Source organism: Pogona vitticeps, chromosome 4 (assembly GCF_051106095.1).
Source record: "Pogona vitticeps strain Pit_001003342236 chromosome 4, PviZW2.1, whole genome shotgun sequence".
Taxonomy (NCBI): Eukaryota; Metazoa; Chordata; class Lepidosauria; order Squamata; family Agamidae; genus Pogona; species Pogona vitticeps.
In genome coordinates, this window is record NC_135786.1 from 7,686,063 (window position 1) to 7,704,391 (window position 18,329).

At 44.5% G+C, this 18,329-nt stretch overlaps 1 long non-coding RNA gene across 1 annotated transcript; it reads left to right on the plus strand.

Annotated features, from left to right (window-relative positions):
• The first annotated feature begins 19 nt into the window (after positions 1–19).
• LOC140706478 (uncharacterized) lies at positions 20–13,093 on the plus strand. Its single transcript, XR_012086100.2, has 3 exons — positions 20–151; positions 7,425–7,598; positions 12,844–13,093. It is a non-coding gene; the product is annotated as an uncharacterized LOC140706478 (long non-coding RNA).
• The last annotated feature ends 5,236 nt before the right edge of the window (positions 13,094–18,329 follow it).

Here is an 18,329-nt window from a genome sequence, read left to right on the forward strand (position 1 = left end):
CTGGGAATCGGGGCGGAGCCAATCTGGGGAGAGACACGCGGCTCGGGAGGGCTGGCCGCGCTCCTGCACACGCGCCGGGGCGGCGTTGCACGGCGTGGCCGGGCATGCAACTCCGTTGGGTAAGAACACTCACCGTGCATGTAGTATATAGGTAAATAATATCATGAAGACGAAGGGGATTGTTGTTTTTAGAGAGGGCTAATGTTTGTCCAAAGATCTGGACATATTCAGCCTTGAGAAAATAAATGGGGGGGCGGGGGGGGGAGATAGGATAGCTTTGTTCAAATACTGGAAAGGTGGTCAAGAGAAGAGGGGCAGGATCTGTCCTCCATCATCTGGGAACGCATGACCCTAATAATGGGGTTCAAGTTACAGGAAGCCCAGATTCCAGTGGAATATCAGGAGTGGTCCATCGGTCCAGATAGGCGGGGTATAAATCAAATAAATAAACAAATAAATAAATAAACAGCAACAACAACAACTGTTAAGAGAAGTATGACAGTGGGACTAGTGACCTCGGGAGGTGGTGAGCGCTTCCTCCAAGGGCAGGAGGCATTCCAGAGGAAATTGGACAACCCTCTTGTCAGATCTGCTTTGCCTTGAATTCCTGCACCAAGCAGAGGGTTGGACTCGATGGGCCTTATTTACTCCCCTTCCAGTTCCATAATTCTATGCTAAGCATTTCTTGGATCCAGGCCATAATCAGTGAAGCAGTGCAAAAGTGGAAGAAGAAGGGTGGCTGAACTGGATAAAACACAGACAGGGAGAATAGCTTGGTCATGTAATGAAAAAAATATGTAAATTATACATTGATTCATCCAGGTGATCATTCAAGGTGAAAATAATGGGAAAAAATGGTCTGTCTTCCGACCAAGGAGACAAGGAGACTCAAAAGGAGCACCAGAATGTTGAAAGCAAAGGAGGAAGTAAAAAGAAAAATAGAAGCCTTCTGAAGTATCAGACAGTTCTTTTTAGAGATTAAGTTGGTATGTAAATCCGGAGTAGAAAACTATGTGGGCCTCCACATAGACCGTCTGTGTCTGCAGCATCAGAGGGCATCTAAAATTTCAGGATGAGGTGCCCCCTTGCTCTGTCCGCAACTTACTCTTGGCCCTCCAGCTTTAATTGATCTTGCCATAAGCAGAGTTGGCAAAGGATGATGGGATCTGCAGTCCGAAGACATTTGGAGAGCCACCTCTGTTGTCCACTCATTGTGTATAGGGGACGGGGGAATGAAAAGGTTGAGAGTTCGGTCACATACGTATGTCCTGTAAAAATTCCGTAAGTGTGTTCAAATTAAGCACAGAGCACTTAAGCATCCTAATAAACCGTCTTTTTTGCAGTTCTGCCCCACCCCACCCCCAAGTCTTGCCAAACATGGTGTAGTGGAACCAAAGATTGCAGCCTCAGGACTGTCTTGAGTGTCATCTGCCACCACTCTTGTGAGGCTAGCCTGTTTGTTTCCTCCAGGCTTGGCTGCAGTCCTCTCCATAGCTGGTAGAGAGGTTGATTTTACCAGGAACAGTATACTGCTACAAGGTATTCCTGTTGCAATGGAAAGTATTGAATGGGCAGTTTAGAGCCATTACCCTTACAAAAGGCTAGCTCCTCAATTGTTGATATGCACCGATCCAGCAGCCTGCGGCTTTGGAAACAAAATCGCCACTAGAACGTGGCCTGACATCTCTGAAATTCAGCCGTATGGAGGTGGCAGCGCATTACCAATGTGTTGTGTGTGTATGTGGGTCCAGTTTGGCTTTCCATCCGCAGGGAATTTTGAGATCCTGCAGTAATTGGACTGGAAAGTAGTATCTCTCTATTCAGGCTAAAAAACAACAGAATCGTTAAAAAAAATTCTAATAGAAATACTGTTTCACATATCTGCTTTGGAAAGTTCCCCACATTTAGAGCAGAAGTGTGTCCAGAGATATTGAAATGCTGCCTAGCTGGTTTCTTTAAAAAATCATTAACCCCATTAGTCAATAGGTTTCAATGCAGGCATTGCCTGTAAATATTGAGACGTTACTACACAATGAGAGGAATGTTCATTTTCTTCCTGAGATTTCATTCAGATTGCAGATATTTCAGCGGCTTCGTTCTGATTAAAACACAGAGAACAGTAGGACACTAAAATACCCACATTTCATAATATATATAGGTTTTAGTTGTACATAGTTGTACACCCACTAGTACATAGAATCTTATAGGATCAACTGTCCATAAATTGTTCAGATTCAGAGAGAATTTTAAATCTAGGTTTCCAGGGTCTCAGCGAAAGAACGCAGCCTGGAATTGGGGTTAAAATTTGTTCTAGGTGAGATTGCACTCTCTGTGTGTCTCTAGACCTGGGGGGGGGTCCATAAAGGCTGGAAGAAATGCAAAAAGGTCTTTTGCAGTTAAAATTGAAGGAATGAATGAATGAAAGAAAAGGCAACTGAGAACAAAATCTTAGTTTCCCTTGCTTGTTAGTGTAAAACGTGGCTTTCCCAACCTTCCGCCTCCATTAAAAACAAACAAACATGAAAATCGATTATGAAAATAACGGTTTGATAGCAAAGAAGTGTTTGATATTTTATTGGAACCATTTCAATAAAAATATTGTAATAATGGGAGTTTGTGCAACAGATTAACTTTTTTCTCCCTTCTTTCCAAATTTGAAGACCCTTCGTGAGAACCTTTAAATAAATATTTGATGCACTTTAGGTTTTTAAATCTTGAGTTAAGTCTTGGTGGACCATGGCAACAAATGTTTAAAGGGGGTCCATGGTAAAGAAAATGTTAAGAGCCTCTGGACTACTGTAATGTACTCTACCTGGGGCTGCCATTGGGAGAAAAATCCCTGGAAACTACAGTCGTGCCCCGCGTAACAATTGCCCCGCGTTATGATGAATCCGCTTTACGACAATCTTTTGCGATCGCAAAAGATGGTCTAAATGGGGGGATTTCGCTTAGCGATGATCGGTTCCCTGCTTCGGGAACTGATTTTCGCATTATGATGATCAAAAACAGCTGATCGTCGGGTTTTCTAAATGGCCGCCAGGTGCTTAAAGTGGCTCCCTGCTGTGCTTAGGGATGGATTCCTCGCTATACAGGCACCGAAAATGGCCGCCTTATGGAGGATCTTTCCTGGATGGTGAGTTTTTACCCCATTGGAACACATTGAATAGTTTTCAATGCGTTTCAGTGGGGTTTTTAATTTCACATTACGATGTTTTCGCTTAACAGCGATTTTCCTGGAATGGATTATCGTCGTTAAGTGAGGCACCACTATACAGCGAATGCAAAATGCAGTGGCTAAATGGTTATTTGCTATTTAGGTGGTTTGGACACCATATTTCGCCAGTCTTGAAGGAAGTATGGCCCGCTAGGCTGGCAGATACATGAGACAGGCTTTCTCTGTAGCATCACCTTGACTGAGGAACTCATTGCCAAGAGAAGTCAGGATCGCACCATCCTTGTTGAGCTTCCACTGGCTGAGCATTTTAGCTGGCTTTTAAAACCAGGCGTTGACTGTTGCAATTGATGCAGCTCCTGCAGATGTAACTTTAGCTCTTTCAATGATGAATTGCAGTTTGTGTAGTCTAAAGGTGTGTAGGGAATCCTTGGTTTCTTCTTTATTTCCAGAACCTAGGAAGCTGCTCTAAACTGGTCTCTGATATTAATAAACAACTGGATGAAAGTAAAAAAAAATTGAAATGTAGTTCGGACAAGACAAAGGTCAGGAAATATGGATTCAGCCTGTGCTGGAAGCAAATGCAGTCCCTCTGAAAACTTGTGTATCTGCAATTTGATGTATTTTTATATTCAGCCCTAAGCTTGGTTGCTCAAATTTCGGTGGTGACCTGGAGCACATTTGCTCAGCTAAAATGTATGAGCCAGTGTGTGTGTGTGTGGGGGTCACTTTGAGTGCCCCCAGCAGGTCATCTAGCCCTGCTCCACAAGCCCGGGGAATCCCAGGAGGGAGCGAGGGACTCTCCAGGGCCGCTAGCCAGCAAGAATGCACTGCCGGTGGTGGAACATGGGCCACTGCCTGATGGGGGAATTGCTGGAGGAGAATGCGATGGCAGGAATAAAGGAGATGAGGTTGCATGCCTCAGGGTTATCGTCAATCGATCTATCCAGATGAAGGAGAGACATGGGAGGAGGCCGTCAAACACAGGGTGGGGGTGGGGGAGTCTTCTGCACACCCACAGAGGTGCAGGCAGGGATAAAGGATATGGGGAGCCACCTTCTCCTGCCCAGTTTGTTCTTCCTTGGAAAAGGGCATGGACCAGAGGCTCCCACTGCCGAGGGATTGAGGGGGAAGGGGAGGAGGAATCACTTTTCGAAGGAAGGGAAAAATCCTTCAAAATAATTGGCGGCGGGGGGGGGGGAGGTTGTCCAAAATTAGAAACACCAATCTGCTGGACATAATCATCATCTTAGAACTGCAGAGCTAGAAGGGACTTTGGATCATCAGACCGAGGAGAAGGATCGGACTCCCAGCCTCCTTTATCTCCACCCGGTGGGATCCATTCCCACCACCCAGGGCAGAGCCCCCACATGCTTCATCCATGAACCCAAAGTAGCTTTTCCTTCTTATTTCTGAGTTCCCTGTCTTTTGCAGCTGGCATTCTTATCGGTTTGGTAAACACCAAGGAAACAAAAAAACCTTCTCCGGTTACACCGTGTTCTTGGCAAGGCCTGTCGGAGAGATTGTGCCAACGTGGTGAAAGAAATAAACTCTGGTCCCTGTTGAAACCGGAGAGGGCACAATAATCATGATCGTCTATGCCAGACTGGACTTGAAAGGAAAATAACCCAATTATTTCAGTAAATAAGTACACGGCTCGGCCCCATTTGCCATTCAGCTTCCTCAGAGCACCAGGCAGTTCAGCTGCTTACGGGGGGGGGGGGATTATATTTTTCAGGGAACTGAGAGCTGTTTGCCTCGCTGATAAAATAATTGAAATCAGAAACGTCGGGTGCTGGGGGCCAGGAAGGAAGACCCCCAGGGCAGAAGTAGAGATCCGAGATTCCAAAGGCAAATCCTTCTATATTTAAAAACAAAACCAAGAGCCTTTTTAAAATTCCTGATGGCCGATGAAGAAGGTCAGGATAGCACATGGCCGGATAGGTTAGGTTGGCTTGAGGTTAAGTGGTAAACTGTTCACTGAGCCCCAAATGACAGAGTGGGTGAAATCTAGTGGTCAGCTGCAACTAGAGTAGGACCATTGACTCAATGGAACATTAACCAAGGAGTTGATTCACCAGATCCCCAGTGGGAATACTTCAGTTGTGACTTACTACTAGATTCAGCCAATATGTGAAAGGTATAAATATATTATAAGTGCACTCCACCCCAAAAATGGCAAGGCAAAGCACCTCGTCAGCACTTGAACCCCAAGCTTACACTGTTTCCCACACATGGTTATCATTAAAATAGCTGTTGTGTCTCTTCATCAAGACTCCCAACGCTTCAAAATGGAGCGATTGCTTGATTTTTATACCCTGGTGCCATGTTCATACAACCGCCCTAAGCTAGTTTAGGAGGCACTAAATTGTGTGGAACATACAATGTGGCTGAACCCAGACAAGACGGAGGTCCTGAGGGCAGATGGCCCTGCTATCGGTGGTTTGGGAAACTCCCTCACTTTTGGGGAAATGAATCTCACTATGAAGAGAGGTTTGCAGCTTGGGGGGTCACCAGGATCCGGCTCTTACCATGGAGACCCTGGTAACATCAGTGGTCCGCACCACCTCCTTCCATCTTTGGCAGATTGCCCAGCTGGGTCCCTATCTTGATGTGGGGGCCCTGACCACTCTGGTCCATGCGCTTGTTGTCTTGAGATTGGACTACTGTAATGCGCTCTATGTGGGGCTACCTTTGAGACTATTTGGAAGCTATAAATGGCGCAGAATGCGGTGGCCAGACTTCTCACTGGGGTGAGAAAACATCAGCATATCTCCCCTACTCTGGCTGCCTTGCATTGGCTGCCCGTTTGTTTCTGCATTGATTTCAAAGTGTTAATGATGACATATAAAGCCCTAAATGGTTTAGGACCTCGATATCTGTCGGAACGCCACTCTTTCTAGCCAGGAGAGGCGGTTGAGGGGTCTAACGCCGAGGGAGGCCCAGAGAGAAAGAACAAGAAAGCAGGCCTTCTCGGCAGTGGCCCCTCGCCTCTGGAACAATCTCCCCCCAGAAATTTGTCTGGCTCCCTCGCTGGGTGTTTTTAAGAGCCAACTCAAGACCTGGCTCTTTAGGCAGGCCTTCCCTCCTGTCGATACCTAGTTTATTTGCTATTTTCAGTTGTATTAATGTTGTGGTTGTTCTGGGTTTTTTGGGCTCTTTGGCCGTGTTCTGAAGGTTGTTCTTCCTGACGTTTCGCCGGTCTCTGTGGCCGGCATCTTCAGAGGACAGCAACCATTAGATCCCGGCCGTGAAAGCCTTCGCAAATACATTGTATTAATGTTATTTTATTTTATTATTACTTGGAGTGTTGTTAGCCGCCCAGACTTCCTTCTAGAATAAAATAAATAAATAAAATGTTAAAAGTAAGCATTCTCCGGATGGAGGAGACTTGGTAGCTTGGGGGGGGAAGAGATTGGTCTGAAGTCCTTGTAGTCTGTGTGGCGTTCCAGGATGCTGAGGAGGAAGGATATTGGTAAACAAAGGAATGGGTCTCATCAGATGATCTGGTGGTGGTAGGTTTCACCCAAGGGAAAGATAAAAACCTTAAACCTCAATTTTAAGCAATGCAAGTGTCCCAGAGCGAATTCAGAACTGCACCCCTGGTAATACTGTTTCACAAGAAGCTTTCCAGTAAACACTGTGTTCTCCAAAGGAAAACCTTGCCTCATTTCTTTTGGGATCTTGCGATGGTCTAAGAGGCTCAGCATCTTGCATCACCCGTTTCAGCCCAGGCAAGAGAGAATGAGAGACAGCAAATGCTGGGAGGAGGTAACAATAAACATGCAGCATTTCCCGGAAAGCCCCGCAAGGAAACATTGCTAGTCTGAGAAAAGGAGAGAAGGATCCTCGGACTGGGCTTGAGTTCCCACCCAGCATCATCCTTACTTTGTGATAGGAAGTCAGTAGAATAAGCAGCTCCAGGTGCTTGTAAATGCTAGTGTAGCCTATGCTGGCCAAGTGGCCCCTGAAAATCTGTATAGGTGCTGAAAAAAGGAAAGGCAGGCTTAAAGTGCAAGCGAGAAAAGATAGGATCCTGTTCCTTGGAGGGGAACCTCCAAGGTTCCAACACAGGCGGTTTTGGTTAGAGATGAGCAGATTTTTGGTTTTCAGTAATGGACTTGTTACCCCAAAACACAAAGCTCTACACATCTAGTATACTCAGTGTCTATGGGCTGTGCATTGCATGGCCGATTGTGCAGCCCCAGGGCACGACTGAGTGTGTCACAGATGCAGTACGCATGTCTTGCAGAGATCTTCCATCCGTGATTTTACGATTCTGACAGAATTCCTCCTAGAAAAGGCTCGTGGCACCTGAAAGACCAAGAGATGTGTCTTGCAGTCACCGTTCGGGAAAGTTCCCTGTTTCTGGAGGAACAGTTCCAGAATTTCTCAGAAGAAGCCGTTGCGGTGGAATTCTGGAAGGGTAAGAAACCAAACCAAACACACATAAGACACTTTTCCAAGCTCTGGTTTAGCTAAAACTAAAGTGGTTAAAGTGCAGTCCTGCAGTAAAGCCTCTGCTCACAACTCGAGTTCGATCCCACCAGGTTCAGAACTTCGGCTCAAGCTTGACGCCACTTTCCATCCTTTGAAGGTCAGCCAAACTGAGTACCCAGCTAGCTGGGGTCCCAAGTCTTCCTTGGGTAGTTATGTTGCAAACTGCCCAGAGATTCCTCTAAGCAGTATGGGGCAATACAGTGGTGCCTCGCTTAACGATTACTTCGTTAAACGACTAATTCAGTTGCCGGTGAGGTTTTTGAGATCGCTTTTGCGATCGTAAAATGATGTTTCATTGGCCAAAAATTGCTTCACGACGATTGGTTCCCTGCTTTGGGAACCGATTCTTCGCATTATGACAATCTGAAAACAGCTGATTGTCGGATTGCAAAATGGCCACCCGCTGTGCACAATGGCTCCCCGCTGTTTTTAGGAGACATTTTTTGCTTTACAGGCACCAGAAAATGGCCGCCCTATGGACAATCTTCGCTGGACGATTAGGTATTTAGCCCATTGGAACGCATTGAACTGGTTTTCTACGCATTTCAATGCCTTTTTTTATTTTCGCTTGATGAGGATTTCATTCTACAGTGATTTTGCTGGAATGCATTATCCTCGTCAAGCGAGTCACCACTCTATAAAATTCAAACGAGGTGTTGAAAGATTTCTCTACCAGCCCAAACAAATTTTGGACATGGAAGGAAAATGGGTGGCCATCTCATCCTTCGAACTCAGGCAGCAAAGCCTCTTGGGTCTGCTCTCGGTGTCCTGGAATGAATGCACACATGGAGGGAGAAGCTTTCCACTCCCTCCAACGTACTTTTTATGTCCAAAAGTCTTAATTCCGCCCTCTGGGGATATAACACTAATTCTCCTGTGCACTCTAGCCTTGGGGTTGAGGCCACACAGAAAGAAATGGAGCTTATTTCAGAGTTATGCACTCGGCAGAGGTTGAGTCAGCTGTTCAGACAGCCTGGTTGTGTCGGTAGGAAAAAGTGCTGGCAGGCAACCATGTGAAAAGTCAGGGCTTCGTTTAACCTCGAGTTCGCCTTCAAAAGCCACATCCTGGGTGCGGTTTCTCGATTTCCTTTCAGGAAACATCCCCCTCTGGTGGAGCAATGGTGCAACAACCCATGACTTTGGGGAAAAAATGAAATTATTGATTATGCGAGCAATGGGCTGTCAAGTCAATTCTGACTCATAGCAACTCTATTGGGGTTTTTTTTCAGGGCGTGTCAGATAGTGAAGAGATTGTTCTACCAGGATTGTGAATTTCCATGGCTGAGTAAGGATTTATACCCAGATCTCCAAAGACTTAATCCACCGCTCTGTCCATTATACCACACTAGACTCTCAAAATTATTAATAATCAAAGCATTGATTAGCAAAAACACCAACAGTAATAATAATAATCTCAGAAATAGCACCGCCAGAACTACAAAAATGGCAATTATTAGGGATAGCCTACATACTGCACCAATATTGAACAGATACTTAGGGTTTTGGTTAAAACTTGTATCTGTTATATAATACCAGTCAATGTTTGTATAATTTTGACTGTGCCTGGTGTTTTTAATAATTAATAATAATAATAATAATAATAATAATAATAATAATAATAATAATAATAATAATAATAATAATAATAATAATAATAATAATAATAATAATAATAATAATGTGCCATCAAGACATGTCTGACTTATGGCAATTCTTTTTAGGCTTTCCCAGATAGAGAATGGGTTACCATTCCTTTCTGGGGGTGCCTTGGGACTGTGCAGTTTTCCCCAAGACCACACAGGCTGGCTCTACTCTCAGGAGGCACAGTGGGGGAATTGAACTCCCAACGTCTGGCTCCACTGCCAGATACCTAAACCACTGAGCTGTTTAGCCAACTAGCAATACCTTAATGAACTCATTTTCAGCAATTTACTACAAGTACAATAAGAATTCAATTCTCTGTGTTGTGGTTGTTATGTCCCTATAAAACCAAATTATAGAGATTCTAATAGGGTTTTCAAGGTAAATGAGATATTTAAAGAGTGGCTTTACCAGTTCTACACACTCAGTGAATTTCCTTGACGGAGCAGGGATTCAAACCCAGGTTTCCAGAGGCCTGTTCTGTCCCTCTGTCCATTACACCACCCTGGATATCCTGTGTTACTCATATATCTCATTCCTGCCTCCGTGTCAGAGGCAAAAAGGGTCTGCTTATTTGCACCTGTGAATGCTTCCTGCACGAGGTTGCCCACGTTTGTTCCTGGATCTGCCCATCATTGCCTTCCCATGCAGTAACTGTGATGGGCCTGGGTCTCACACACGAACACACACCCTGAGCCCTCCCACCCTCTTTAAATTTGCACGAAGCACTGTGAGAAAATAATCCAGACACTTGATCTGAAGTGTCACCAACACAGCAAATAAAAACAGAGCTGGAACAGTGTGACTTTTTAATACCAGCTTATTTCCCCCATACTGGCTTGGGATTCTGGAATTTGTAGTCTATCAAGAGATAATTTTCCCAAGCCCTGGACGAAATGCCCTCTGGAAGCTATAGAAGTCCTGAACTGGTGTTTGGAGGTAGATAGATGAGAATTAAAAACCGAAGCTTTATCCAGATGAGTTGGAGGTTTTTGTGGGTGGGAGAATCTGCTGATCTGGATAGACGAATGTAACCTGAGCAGGATGGGGTTACAGTCCTGCATGCAAACGGATTGCGTGCAGATCTTAAAGCTTCTCCTGAACGTGACACTATCAGTGAGGGCACAGACAGTGTCGGGGGCTTTATCACCCTCTGGCTCATTCACTAGCTGTGCCACTATCTAGAACAAACAGAACTTGTCACCCATGTTCACGTTCCGGAGAGATCAAGTCGTGTCCGACTCATAGCATCCTACTAGGGATTTCAAGGCGAGTGAGATATTTAAGGGGTGGTTTCGACAGTGGCCCCTTTCCAGTGAGTTTCCATGATCGAGGGGAGATTCAAACTCGGATCTCCTGAGTCCTAGCCCATCACTTGATCCACCACACTAAATTGGGTAACCAGCAAACCAGAGACATGAGGGGCAGCTTAATGTAATGCACTCTGCACGGGACGGTCCCTTTATACAACTTGGAAAAGTGACTCCTATTTATACTGCCACTCCCAGTTGCTCCTGGCTGCAGTCGTGGTCTGCTTGTGCCCAGTTCCTCCTGGGGAGCAAAGTCCCATTTCTGTATTTGCTGCAGGTTTTCCCTGTATTTCTGAAGTTTTGGTTGCAGAACAGTGGCTGTTTTGGCTCTGGAATCACCAGGACTGGTCCAAAGGGGTCCCAATTCAGCTCACGCTTCAGGCTTCTTCCAAGCCATGTGTGCATCCTTATTTTGACCATGGTCTCCCTAGTGCTGCCAAAGTCTGTTCAGGATTAATGCCTGCCACGCCCCTTCACCGATCTTTCGGGGCCAGGAATTTGCTCATCCACCCAAGACTACCTCTGTGAAATTATTATTTTTCTGTCTTAGGGTTGCATTGCTGTGGCAGAACTTTGCTGTCTGCAGCCAACAACCCCAGGCGTCTGTGTGGAGTGGCTCAGGGAAGCAGTGGGTTACCATGGTGATGTTGTGCCGGAGCAACTCTCTGCAAGAACATCAAGAAAACTGATAAAAGCTATTTGCATTTTCCAGCAGACACGGAGGGAATCCAGACAGCAGCTCTTCTCTTGTTCTGTTTTTGTTGTAACTTGCATCTTGAGCTGAGTCTAACTTTATTTGCCTTCCAGATGGCTAGCATTCTCATAGTTTTGCCCTTAGGTTTTTTGTGAGATGTCTCATGGCCTGGCCATATTAGGTGGTACCTACAGTGGGCATCACCCTTCTCCTTTCTTGTCAACTTGGAACTGGGCCTTCTCAGTGGTAGCCCCATCCTGTAAAATGTCCTTCCACCGGATGTATGCCAGGACCCATCCATCCTTTCTTTCCGAAGACTTGTTGAGGCAGAACTTCATAAACAGGTCTTTAAAAAGATATGTACTTCCTTTCAACAGGAATTTACAATTTTTTGCTTTGGAGCTTAATTGGATGTCGCCATACAATTTTGTTGTGCTTGTTGTAGTCTGTATTTTTCTGTTATTTCATACTGCTCTGAGTGTGTGTGTTAATGCTGTTGTGAGTTTGATTTCCTTTGCATCCACCCCCCCATGCAATAATTTTAATTTTCTGGTTCTAAAGAAAGGGCGCTGCATTTCCTGTGCTTGTGACAGTCGCAAGATGAAGTTGCGTGGGTCCAACCCTGGGGCTGTGAACATATTAAGGAAACATCAATCAATTCATTGATCGCATGAATGAGGCAGTGCAACCCGATACATTTTTATTCAGACATTAAGCCCTATGGGTTCCCAGCGGGGACGAACTCTTTCGAGAAGTGGAAGTGAGAAAGCCGCACCGACTCACTCATTAGGGAGTAAGGACCATGGAGTGACCAGCAGAATATTTTCAAGTAAAGATGTTGATACCCACCAGTGGGGTGTAGTGGATAGAGTGAGATCTTCGGGACTCAAAAGATCTGGGTTTGAATCCATGCTTAGCTGTGCAAACTCATGGAGGGGAAGGTGGCATTGGTATAACAACTCCTTAATTATCTCACTTCCCTTTATAGGATCACTGTGACTTGACAGCACAAAGCACCCATAAACATGTCTAAGACTGATTTCACTCTTAGTAGAGGAATTGATTGATAGTGTAATCTTCTGGTTTTCAGAAATACAGTGTTCTCAACACTTCTAATTCTATTCCAACTCCTGGCCACCTGGTTAATGACCCCGTTGGCTGGAGATGCGAGTGACTGGAGTCCAGGATAGATGGAAACCCTGGATGTACAGAGAGCTGGTACTCAGGATTGCAGGCTAAATCTCCTTAAATTTGGAGTCGAGAAAGAAGCCAATCTCCTGAAGTGGTGTGCTTTTAGCAACTCCAGTGGGCTCTTTGATTTATCCTGGTGGGTGAGGAAATCCTCAGAAAGGGACTGTGATTGTAAAGGTTTGTTGTAGACAGAGAGAAGCGAACAAAAACACTAATTAATCGCTTATCACCTTAATTTAGGGAACAGAATGTCTGTACGTACATGCGGAAGATGCAATAGAAGAACAGATTTTTAGAATGATTGTATTTGTAACCGTCCTTGTATTTCATTTTAGTGTCTTGAAGAATATGTCTCAGGACTACCTTCTTTGATCCTTGGATCCTTGTACAAAGGGAAGACTTCAAAAGATAGAGCTGTCTCGAGATTTGGTTCCTGATACATTTGAGGCGCTTTCTAAGAACTTTATTTCTGGGTCTGACACCTTGTTTGAACATGGAACTCCTGGGCATACCTTTGTTTTGGAGAGGGGGAGGACACATCCAGTTTAGACTAAGTTTGTATGATTGTTATTATTATTATAATTTAAAATACAGTGGTGCCTCGCACAATGAGTGCCTCACACAACGATGAATTCACACAACGATGCCTTTTTCTGTTAAATTTGCTGCCTCACACAGCGATGTTTCCTATGGGGGATTTTCACACAATGATCTCCCTTTTCGCTCCTGTAAAAGTGTCTTACAATGTTTGGAAGCTGTTTTAAATGATTGCAATGGTTAGTCCACCTCCTGAAACCTATGCAAACTGATTTTGGTGTTGTTCTGACACTTCGTTAATTTATGATGATTTTTTGTTTTTTCTCCATAGGAAACCATTGGATGGTCTGTCTAATGGTTTCCAATGGAAAAAACAAAAAATCATCATAAATTAACGAAGTGTCAGAACAACACCAAAATCAGTTTGCATAGGTTTCAGGAGGTGGACTAACCATTGCAATCATTTAAAACAGCTTCCAAACATTGTAAGACACTTTTACAGGAGCGAAAAAGGACTTCGCAAAGGCATTGAAATGTATTGAGTCGGCTTCAATACATTCCAATATAGGAAACATTGTTTCACTCAACGATGTTTCCTATGGGGATTTTCACTCAGCGATGGCAATCCATTCCAATTGGAACGGATTAACCGGTTTTCAATGCATTCCTATGGGAAATGGTGTTTCACAGAACGATGTTTCACACAACGTTGATTTTTTTGGAACCAATTAACATCGTTGTGTGAGGCACCACTGTATTTGCAGAGTTCATTGTGTTAGCTGTACTCATTTTAGAAAAGAGCCCCATAGAAATAAGGGAATGCTATGTTTGCCTATAATAATATATTCAGGTGTCCTAGCCAGTCTTCTTAGAAGAGTACAAAGATGGGAAACCTGTTTTTAGAAATATGGTTCCCAGGATCTCATGCCTTAGTAATTGTTGACAGGATAGATGCTATTCTGCTCTTGTGACCCGGTATGGCATATGGCAGTGGTTCCCAAGCTTGGGCCTCCAGATGTTCTTGGACTTCAACTCCCAGAAATCCTAGCCAGCAGAGGTGGTGGTGAAGGCTTCTGGGAGTTGTAGTCCAAAAACATCTGGAGGCCCAAGGTTGGGGACCACTGGCATATGGCATGTTCACAGCTCATTCTGCCACCATTTTGTGCAACCTGTTGGTCCTTCGTTAAAGCCATTGTCTCTAATTGTCTAATTCTGAATTTTGCTAATACGCCACAGGAGGCTTAACAGAACTGTTTAAAATTGGCTAGACATTCTGATCAACAGGGCTGGTTTTTAGAAAACAAGAGCAGCAACATTCTTAGAATCAGCAGGAAAGCAGTAAGAGATAAAGTATATAAGCGGCACTAGTTTAACCGTCTTTAAAAAAGCGACTGCTGTCAGATAAACACCTGCCCTCTGCTTAAAAACCTCTAATGAGCCATCTTCCGGGTTGGTCTTTCCCACTCCCAAACTGCTTTTACCACTAGGAAGTTCTACCTAGTGTTTTGATGAAACCTTCTTTGTTGTAAATGGAACCAATCTATGCAGGTCTCGCATTCTGGAGCAACAGTAAATAGAGATGCAGTATCATCTTTCAGGCAGCCCTTCTGTAATTTGAATAGATATGTGTAACCTGGAACAGACAATATTTATACTGGGCGCAGCACATAGAGATGCCCATTATGATGTGTAGCGCACAGAGCAACAGATGAAAGAGGCTTGGGTTTGAATCCCTGCTCGGAAGAGAAACTCACTAAAGATGGGTGCGGCTGGTAAAATGACTCCTTAAATATTTCACTTAGTTTGAAAGCCCTATTAGTGTCACTGTAAGTTGGTTCTGACTTGAAGGCACATAATAAAAACAGCCACCGCCGCAGTACTTAGACATATACTTTTTTCAGAATTTATTTTTAATATTTATACATATTTGCAAATCTATCGTTTGGGTGCCGGTGCAGGCTGCCTATGGCTGCACAGGCTGGTTCTTTTCCCAGTGGAGAATCAAACTTGCAACCTCTGTCTTTGCAGCCAGATACAGGATTGACTTGACAGCACATGCATACGCTTATAAGCACGCTGCTCTGGAGCTATTTGCAACACAGAGCAGTCAATGACAGCATAAATAGGATGGGGACACTATTTTTACTTTGGATGTAAACCTCCCAGAGTACTTACTGCCTAGCACTAAATTGGGTGGTATGCAAGTTTAATCAATAAATATTTTTATGCTGTGTTCAATCTGTTCATGAAGAGGTCAGGCCTCCGTCTTTTGAACATGGCACATCTGCCGATTTATACGCAAAAGACTTTGCTTTCAATTTTTGGCATCTCCAGTTAGCAGGAGGTGAAGGAACAGCAGGGGGTTGGCTGGGGATGATAGTTGTCATCAAGGTATAACTCAGTAACGCGTTTGGGAAGGCTGGAACCGACAATACTGGACACGGATGAGTAAACATCTGATAAGTCAGAAGGAAAACATAAGCAAGACTGTCACGGAGCTACACTGCAGTTGGATTGAGAAAAGAGAGAATGACAGGTTGCCAGTTGGAATCAACAACGTTGTAGGACTGCCAGTTTTTAAATCTACTTTTGGAACTTTGCTTTTGGCAGGACTCGATCACTAAACTTTGTGAGTTTATAATACCTCTTGCCACAAGATGGAAAACTTCTATGATAGCTGCTGTTTTTAAAAAGAAGCTGGATAATACTCTATTAGGTGTATAGCCGTAGCTGTAGGCATCCTTCAGTCTTGAGGGACTATGGTAACGTGCTCTGTATGGAGGTCTTGGAACAGCATCTAGTGTGGCTGAGAAGGCCAATTCGAGAGTGACCATTCCTTCCACATGGAAGACAATCTGTCCCCTTTCCAGCTCCCTGGTTTTGCTGGTTTCGGGACTACCTCTTTGCCTCAGCCTGCTGGACAAGGGCCTCTTCAAATTGGGAGAAGCCGTGATGCACCGCCTGCCTCCAGGCTGAACGCTCAGATGTCAGGGTTTCCCATCTGTTGAGATCCATTCCAAGGGCCTTCAGATCCTGCTTGCAGATATCTTTGTATGATTATTGCACAAGTAGAGGGTTATCAATCTGCCTGTCGGCTTTCACCCTAAACCCCACGCACCCCGTGAGGTTAACAGACCGTGGGGAGGTAGCACCTTACTGGCTGGGGACTGCCCAGCTTAAGGCAGGCAGTATCTACCTAGTGATACTACCTTATGTGTGTGTAAGCTGCCTAGAGTGGTCGCAAGACTAGATAGGCAGGATAGAAATAAATAAATAAATAAATAAATAAATAAATAAATAAATAAATAAATGAGGTGCAATGACCTCTCCCACCATTGGAAGTAGCCCCTGGCATTATGCTCTATGCGAATCAAGCAAAACTGCTACTTCCTGTGTTGTTTCGACGTTGTATGCGAAGCTGGAGTGTCTTCTCCAGAGCACGAGGCCTGCGTAAAATAATATCTGCACTGCATTATTGTCATCTAGCGGTGGGGTGAGCTTTCTTGCCTGGTTCTCTCCTTGAGCCTCTGCAGGGTCAGCACCGGGGCGCTCATTATTCTAAACTACAGCCTGTCCAGTTGAATGAGTCGCGCATGCGCTGCTGTTTAAAATGCTCTTCAGAAATAACAAGGTAATTTGACATTATTAAATATAGCACCCAGCTGGCTCGAGATTTCGTTGCTGTCACTTTCACATCATGGTTTATTTTTAAATCCCTGACTCCAGTTTGAGGGTGTCAGCAGACCGTAGAAATTCCAGCCACTCCAAATATTCCTGAATTCCACTCTCTGCTTTCTTCTTAGCTTATACCTCCTCTTTACCTCCTGAAGCCCAGTAGAGACTCACTTGCTACTAGGAGCCAAGGTGGGGTGACCATGTAAACTGGGTGGGTGAAAATGGCATTTCCATGGGTTATTTTTCTGTTTCTAGGATCCCCTGGAAAACTAGAGGGGATTGTTGTTGCCTTGGTGTTTAATGATGCCGAGGACCTCAGTATTTTAGGTGAAAGAGGTTTGGCCTTGAACGGGCCATTAAGAGTCATTAGCTTTACAAAAGACCTACTCACCAATTGTTGGTAAGTACCAGTGCTTGAATTCTCCTTACAGAATAAGCTGGTTGTGGGAATTATCACAATGTGCAGGTATTTAAATTTACTGCTGCAGCCCTGTTTTTCACTGCTGTGCTTATTTGAAACAGGAGACTAAACTTTCCCTTTCAAATCACACCAGATTCCAAGACAGTTTTTAATGCAGGTAAGTCAAGAATTTGCTTATGGCAGGCTTCACATTCTGGTGTCAGAATGCAATTGGTGTCAGCAAACCCCTTTGAAGGATCAGACTGGAAGGGGTCAGTATCTCCCAAGGTAGAAATTGGGAGAGGGTCAACATGCTCAGAGCCCTTTTAAAACATGGCACCAGTCCCTATTCAATGGATTGATGACTAGGAGATGTTTGTGAAACATGCATTGTTGAATGTTGGCATGCGCTTTGGTACAGCCTGGAAAAAGAGCTGAGTGGTTTGGGTCTCTGGCTGCAGATCCAGAAGTTGGGAGTTCAATTCCCCGCTTGTGCCTCCTGGACAGGGGCTGGACTCGATGATCTAGAGGGTCCCTTCCTGCACTGCAGTTATAAGATGATTATTATGACAAGATTTGCAGCACGGCCAGCAAAGGAAAGAAAAAGGTTCTGCATTTTTGCACCTGACCGGAGGAAAGACCCTTGGGATTAGAAGGTCCGAGGAGGACACGGCATATTTAGTGAGGTGTTGATGATGCTTTAAACAAGACCATCTGTCTGGCTCCCACAGTGTCACGAATGCTTTCTGTAAATAAACATAAAATTTATAAAAATGACATATGGCTCCAGTGTCCTTTCCTTCCAGATAGTAGCCACTGTAACAGCTGCCCCGTGGAACTCTCTTTTGCTTGGAGAAGTCAGGAGATGGATATGCAAAGAATAATATTTGCAACGGTCTTGATGGATAGAGATTGCGGTGACCTAGAAAGGCTTGAGCCGTTCTGAAACACTGGACGTGAAGATTCCCATTTAAAATCCTTTGGAGGAAGGGGGCATCACATGGTTAGAACTAGCCCAGATGCATCTGGTCTGATTGAGCTGAATCTCAGCCATGGTCTCTGCTATTTATAGCAGCATCAAGGCTGGGCTTCATTGTTAAAATAAGAGGAATGACTTGGTGGAGCTGATTCAGCTTTGCCTGCTGTCCTGGACAACGATGCAAATGTTAAAATCTTGATTGTGATGTGATCATTTTTTCCTTGGGGTGC